At 39.1% G+C, this 7,991-nt stretch overlaps 1 pseudogene; it reads left to right on the top strand.

Annotated features, from left to right (window-relative positions):
* Positions 1 to 1,170: 1,170 nt before the first annotated feature.
* LOC100025959 (proteasome subunit beta type-6-like) lies at positions 1,171 to 1,921 on the top strand (annotated as a pseudogene).
* Positions 1,922 to 7,991: the final 6,070 nt, after the last annotated feature.

Below are 7,991 nucleotides of genomic sequence, written 5' to 3'. Positions count from 1 at the left end.
TCAACAGCAACAAAAAAATGGTTACACTAAAATGATCGGAACATGTAGCTAGATGGTTCAGTGAATAGAAAGCTGAGATTGAAATCAGGAAACCCTGAGTTCAAATCAAGCCTCAGGCACTTACTATGTGACTCTGGACAAACACTTAATCTCTGTTTGCCTTAATCCACTGGAGAAAAAAATGACAAACCACTCCAGTCTCTGACCAAAAACAAATAAACAACAACAACAACAACAAAATCATGAATGGTACAGTCCACAAGATTTCAAGGAGTCTGGCATGACTGAGCAACAACAAATGATAAGAGGATCCTTTCCAAACATGCCTCTGGTCAGTCCTTGCAGGTAACCTGGGAATAGAATTCATTAGAGTTAGAATCGCTCAGGTTTCCCTGAAGCCCAGTGGAAATAGCAACTAGCCTTTGGCAGAAAGACAGCCCTGCATAGGCACAGCTTTTTTCTTAGAAGTCAGAAGCCTGCCCCCAAAAAGGAAAAATCTCAAAGAATTTTGGAGAGAAAAATGAAAGAATGAGCAGAGAAGGTAGTTTCTCCACCATATTCAGAGACAGTTCAGAGAGAAAGAGGGAGGACTCAATAATTCCTCCCCAAAACTCTGGTTTACCTCCTTGATTTGAACAGGGCCACTGTGATAAATGACCCCTAGGAGCTATCTCTGGTCCTGAGAAGACAGATTATTTATTACCTTAGAGAAGAGAAGAGACACTTTTCTATAACTTCCCTTTCTCCTTTTTCTCCCTCTTTAAGTGTTTTTCCAGCCCATTTTGTCTTTGCCAAAGCCCCTCTGCTGCCAGATTCACTTGTTATCTGTTCTCTGGTCAATTTAATTTAGTGGGTCTTTTTTTTTCTGTTTTCTCTGCCTCGTTCACCCTGGAAAGGTTCAGAGAATAGTAAATCTGGTCTTTTTATAATCCTGCATGAATCTCTAAGATTCTGTTTTCCCTCTTTGGGATAATAAAATCTGAAATGGTATATTAATGAGCAAATCCTGCCATCTAAGCAAGGCTGGTCTTGTAGAAATGATTGGCTCTGTGATGCTGTCTGAGGAGACTCTAGGCAAAATACCACTCCAAGACCTGTGGAATAATGGCTTTTTCTTTAGTAGTGGCTCTAGTTCAGACCCAGACTAGGGGCCCATGGCCCTCACCCCAGATGGGTGACTGGAGTGTCTCCACTGGAATAATTATCATAGTAATGCAGTTTGATGAGGATGTAAACCTTTTTGCTTACTCCAGGACCACCACTGGGTCATATATTGCAAACCAAGTAAAAGACAACTCTATCCCTTTACATGCCTCCAGCTTCTGCTGCTATTCTGACTCAGCAGCTGACAACCAGGCTACAGCTGATGCAGTCACCTATCAACTAAGCTTCCACAGCATTGAACTGCATGAATCTCCCCTTGTACAAACAGATGCTAACCTTTTCGAGGAGATGCAGTACTGTTACCTGGAGGCTCTCCTGCCTGGAATCATTGTTCCCAGCTAGGATCCCTGTAAGGAGGGACAGGAATACTCAGTACCCATGGGAGAGATTATTGTTCAGCAGCCTTTCTCCACTGGAGACTCAGGAAACTCCTACATCTTTGGCCAGGTTGTTGCCTCCTAGTGAGAGGATATGAAAGAAAAAAGTGTCTCTAGTCCACTGCCAATGCTCTTGCTTTGGGCATTGAGTGAGAACACTCAAGTGCTGGTGTAATCCATTTGGCAGCAATTACTGAGAAAGGATTGGAAACACAGGTGCTTATGGGGGACCAACTTCCACAGTTCCCTAGAACCTCCTATCTGTCAGCCTGAGATCTTCTACCTCCTCCTTATCCCCTCTGCACCCCCTTCTTCCCCAGGTATAAGCTATCCCCAAATATACTGAAGATTGGTCAAGAGAGAGAAAAAATCCTAAATGTATTTCCTCCCACTGCTGATCATTGTATCCAAAATTCCACCACCAAAGAGACATTTTTTTTGTCTTGAAGGTTTTTTAGTCTTTAAAATTCCCCTGTTAAAATACAAATTTCTTAAGAGAGGCAGTACCACCTTGGGTCAATTATTGTCTAACAACTCACTAGGTGGTTGGTTAATAATCAATTGAAAACAATGTTTTGTAGGAAGGGATACAGGATAAACACTAAAAAGTAGGATTCAGGGTAGGCAGGAGATCATAAGATTTGGAGCTGTAAGGAACCTCAGAGAGTACCTAATCAAGCTCCTCATCTGTAGGATGAGAAAGTTGAGGCTTCCAAAGTTAGATTTGCCTGAGATCACATAGTCATAAGAAGTAGAAAAGCTGGGATTCAAACCCAGATTCCTGGATTGCAAATCCTTGTATTTTAGGATTGGGACTTGGCAGAGAAAGAAAAGGACATAAGAGAAGCACAAAAGAATAACTTGGGTTGTATAACAGTTTTGCTGTGCCTAATAGATGCATTTTGGTTCCCTAACTCATTTCATTGTCCCAAGTCCATCTCAGCATCACCCAACAAAGGGGAAGCATGTGTCCATCTTAGATGTGTGCCTGAGATAAATACTACTTGATTCAGTTCAATAGGTAGTATCAGGATTCCCTGAAATCTATCCATAAATACCTCTGTACCACAAGTTAAGAACCTCTGGTTTAGAATGTGTGGAGGGGAATTCACATGAAATCAATCTGAAAAAACAAGATAGAAACATATAATCAAGATTATGAAGAACTTTAAATGCCAAACAGTAGAGTTTATATTTGATTCTCAGATCAATGCAGAACTTACCTAAGCTTCTTAAGCAGGAATAAAGATCTGCATTTTAGGTCAAACCAGCATTTTAGGATTTTGGTAGCTGTGAAGGCAAGAAATGACTAAAAACAGAGCTACCTTGTGAGGGAGTTAAATCAACAGGCTGAGAGAAAGGTGAGGAGAGCCTGGTCTAGAGTTATGAGTAGAGACAAAGGGACAGATATAAGAAAAGTTGAGACCAAAACCCACTATTTGATAAAAACTGCTGGGAAAATTGGAAGACAGTATGGGAAAGATCAGGTTTGGATCAACATCTCACACCCTACACCAATATAAACTCAGAATGGGTGAATGACCTGAATATAAAGAAGGAAACTAAGCAGATTAGGTGAACACAGAATAGTATACTTGTCAGATCTTTGAGAAGGGAAAGATTTTAAAACCAAGCAAGACTTAGAAAAAAAATCACAAAATGTAAAACCAAGAATTTTGATTACATCAAATTAAAAAGGTTTTGCACAAACAAAACTAATGCATCCAAAATTAGAAGGGAAGCAACAAATTGGGAAACAATCTTCATTACAAAAACCTCTGACAAAGGTCTGATTACTCAAATTTATAAAGAACTAAACCAGTTGTTCAAAAAATCAAGCCATTCTCCAATTGATAAATGGGCAAGGGACATGAATAGGCAATTTTCAGTTAAAGAAATCAAAACTATTAATAAGCACATGAAAAAGTGCTCTAAATCTCTAATAATCAGAGAAATGCAAATCAAAACAACTCTGAGGTATCACCTCACACCTAGCAGATTGGATAACATGACAGCCAAGGAAAGTAATGAATGATGGAGGGGGTGTGGCAAAATTGGGACATTAATGCATTGCTGGTGGTGTGAATTGATCCAACCATTCTGGAGGGTGATTTGGAACTATGCCCAAAGGGCACTAAAAGACTTTCTGCCCTTTAATCCAGCCATAGCACTTCTGGGTTTGTACCCCAAAGAGATAATAAAGGAAAAAAAAAACATGTACAAAAATATTCATAGCTGCGCTCTTTGTGGTGGCAAAAAAATTGGAAAATGAGGGGATGCCCTTCAAGTGGGAAATGGCTGAGCAAACTGTGGTATATGCTGGTGATGGAATACTATTGTGCTCAAAGGAATAATAATGTGGAGGAATTCCATGGGGACTGCAACAACCTCCAGGAAGTGATGCAGAGGTGAGAGGAGCAGAACCAGGAGAACATTGTACACAGAGACTGATATACTATGGTAAAATTGAATGTAATGGAATTGAAATGAATTGAATGTAATGTAATTGCCATTAGTGGCAATGCAGTGATCCTGAACAACTTGGAGGAGTCTACAGGAAGAACCACTATCCACATTCAAAGGAAACACTGTGGGAGTAAAAACACCGAAGAAAAACAACTGCTTGAATACATGGGTCGAAGGGATATGGTTGGGGATGTAGGCTCTAAATGAACATCCTAGTGGAAACAACAACATGGAAATAGGTTCTGATCAAGGACACAAGTAATACCAAATGAAATTGCATGTTGGCTGCAGAAAGGGTGGGAGGAGGGGAGGGAGGGAAATAACGAGTATTGTAACCAAAAAAAATTAAATTAAATTAAAAAAAGAAAGAAAAGTTGAGGAGGTAGACTTGGCAAGGCTAAGTATGTTAAAATTGTTTCTTCTTCTGGTTTTCTGACTGTCATTCCCTTCTAGTCAATATAAGTTTTTGCAGCAAATAAGATTGCAAAGGCAACATGGAAATCATAAACCATCTCAAAGAACAAAAGAGCAAAAAGTATAAATTGTATCACAAATTAATTACATCCTGGTAATATGTGCTGAATTAGGGGAAACCATCTAGGCACTGCTTGTGAAGACTTCTGATCCTATGATATATAAATTCCAAAAAATTTCAGACCACAGCTCCAGACCAGCAGAATATCAAAAAAGTGTTGATAACTATGAGATGTAACCTTGAAGTTTTATCAACTGATTTGGATATATTAATGAAGTAACTCCAAGGTGACACAGATAGAAATTGATCTATTTCCAAAAAAAACTATAAAAATGAGAATTCTGCCCTACCTCCTCCCCCCCAATCCTCAATCTCCATTAAGTCCATGTTGTGTAATACTGTCAATGCTAATCCATAGTTACTTGTGCTACTATTTTCCTCTCTCCCTCCCCATCTTCTTTTTCATTCCACCTTCCTTCACCATCCCATTCACCCATCCCCGAGTCATACCATCTGCCCCTCTATCCTTCCCCACTTTTAATTGCTTGTCTCTTTGACTTTTTAAAGGGTGATTGCTGACCAGTTTTCTGATGCCAATCTTGTCTTTAACAGCAAACACACAAAGAATCAGATGTGCTTACCCCCATTTCATAATTTAATTATCAATTCACTTGGCAACTAATTCTATATGGGAAGGGGAAGGAACAAGTATTTATTAAGCACCTACAATGGGCCAAAAACTTGGCTAAGAGTTTTCCAAGTATTATCTAATTTAATGTGGGAGGAGGGTATAAAAGAGTGAAAAGTCAAGGACAACCCTTAGATTGTGAAACTGGGAGATTTGAAGTATGGTGGAGAGATATGAATGATGAATCCATGGAAGTTGTTAAGTTCTCTAAGACGGTGAGTGAGTGAAAAGACTGCAAAGGATAGAGCCCTAGGGTAAAAACACACAGGGAGTGGTCATGGATGATAAACCTGCAAAGGATGATAATAAAAAACTCTCCAGCAGATAAAAAGAGAACTATAATAGAGCTTTGTCAGGAAATCCAATGAGAAGAGATTATCCCCAAGAAGGAATAACTACCGGTAACAAACTCCTAGATTTCTACCAATACTTAGAATTTAAAAAGGTTGAAACAAACCTCTAAAAATACCATGAATTTAGTAATAAATAGACTATTTATGACTTTGCAGAGCATACTTTCAAATCAGTGGTGGGGAAGGAAACCTCATTTGCAAAGCATTGAGATATGAATGTAAGATGAGAAATTGGAGGAAATTGATGTAAGCAATTCCTCCCCACTCTTAGGAATTTGATTGTAAAAAGAAAAATAAATATAGAACATTAGCTTGAAAGTACAATACTGTCAAGAAAAGAGTTGTTGTTTTTAAGATAGAGATCTGGGAATGTTTGTAAGCATCGTGGTAAAAACCAATGGAAAAAGAGCGATTGAAAATTAGGAAGATGTAGGGTGATTGAAGTGACAAACTCCTGGAGGAGATGAGAGATTGATATTGGCAGGGAAGAGAATGAGCTTTTCTCCTGGCGATACTGAAGTACATAGTTGGGATGGGCAGGAATGTTGTAACAGATAGACTTAGGGGGTTTTTTTGTTTTTTTTTTTTAAGTAAAGTAAGAATTGAGGTACTCTGCTAAGAGGAAGAGAGACAGTGATGCAAGTGATGAGAAAGGAAGAGAAGAATAGGGAGGGGAGAAGAGGAGAGAAGAGAAAATGAGAATTTGGAACTAAGTAATGGAAGAATATAGGGAGAGTGAAAACAACAACTAATCTTGGTTGAAATTACAAAAACACAAGCTCAGAATGTTAAAACTAAAAGAGACCTCAGCAATTTTCTAGCCCAGAGGTTTCAAACATGAGTCCTGAGATCTGCATATAATTGGGACATTTAACCAAATAAAAATACATTAAAATATTGATAATGTTAATAAGTAGTTTTGTCAGTCAGTATTTACTACAGAATCCTTATATAAGTTTTAGTGGTCCTCATTTCTTGTTGGCTATGATACCACTAGTCTAGTCCAACTCTCACATTTTACAAATGAAGAAACTCAGGCCTAGAGAAGTAAATGGACTTGCTTGTGATCACCGTTAGTGGACCAGGAATGGTGGGAGGCAAGTTGCAGGGAGGCTAAAATATGGACACAAACACTTAGCCTTCCAAGCCCCTTCATTCACTACTTCCTCCCCTGTCCCAAATTCACTAAGTCATGACTGTTGAATCTTCTTCTAAGGGAACTTTTTCTTCCTAAGTGTCTCCCTACTTGCCATGGCACTTCAGAGCTCTCATTTGGGATGTGTCAATCAATGATTCCTGTTCTGGAAATCTACTATGAGTGAAAAACTAGGCTAAAGAGGAGATGTAAATGGGTTGCAAACCTTCCCCAAGTACCCTCTAGATCCCCAGAATGCTAAGGCCCAAGGCAGGCAGGAGATCTTGGCAAAGCTCTCTCACAGTGGGGCTATGCTGGAGGTGTGCCATTGACAGGATTGTAGAGGGAACAGGTTTACAAATGAAATTTTCTATCAGGGTAATTGTTGTTTTGTTCCAAATGGAATAATTATCATCAATCAATAAGCCCCGGACTGTGAAATCCTCTCTCTGGCAGGTCTCTCTCAGGAGCATCACAGAGTTTACTGAGCCATTACAGATTACCCAGAGACCTCAATATCTGAGGAAAAACATGCAGCTGCCTAATAAGGATCCATTCACATAGGAGTCAGGGGCCTATTGGAATCTACTCCCCATGAATATTGTTGATGAGGATAGGGGTGGAGTGGAAAATGAGGTTGGAGGTTAGAAGAGAAGCAAATATTACTTTTCAATATTGTTTCTACACAATTAAAAAACCACTTTCCTCCATTCTCACTCCCTCTCAAGTTCAACCCCCCACTTCCACCCCCACCTTTCCAAATGGGTCTAGGGATATGACAACCAACAGTAGAGAGAGAAACTATGACTAATTCTGGTCTCTATTTCTAGCAGCAATTCATTTCTCAAACTTGGATGCATTGTGGGTAAAGCCACCTGGAGGAATATAACAAAAACCTGATTGCAATTTAGATTAAATCTAACAAATTGGGTTTTTTTGGATGCTTCCTCATCCTCCTCTTAATTCCCTTTAAAAGAAAGGTATTCCCTGTGGATTCTGTTTTAGACCCTCTCCCTGCTTTCTTCCTATGGCTTCAATTATCACTTCTGTACAGATGACTCCTATCTATTTCTATTGATCAATCAATAGATAGGTATACATATATATAGTATATGTCTTAATTCAGCCTCTCTCCAGAATTCTCATACTTTACAGATATATTCACATGCCTGCTGGATATCCCCACAAAGATTTCTGCCAAGACCTCAAAATGGGTATATACCATCATGTAATGATAATGTCCAAGTCATGTACAAAATCTGGAGATAAAGTTTGCATCTTTTCTCTACCACTTTCTATCTACCCAAGTAGCCTTGGGCAAGTTCATTTAACC

Source organism: Monodelphis domestica, chromosome 7 (assembly GCF_027887165.1).
Source record: "Monodelphis domestica isolate mMonDom1 chromosome 7, mMonDom1.pri, whole genome shotgun sequence".
In the NCBI taxonomy this organism is placed as follows: domain Eukaryota; kingdom Metazoa; phylum Chordata; class Mammalia; order Didelphimorphia; family Didelphidae; genus Monodelphis; species Monodelphis domestica.
This window is presented reverse-complemented; position numbering and strand designations above follow the sequence as displayed.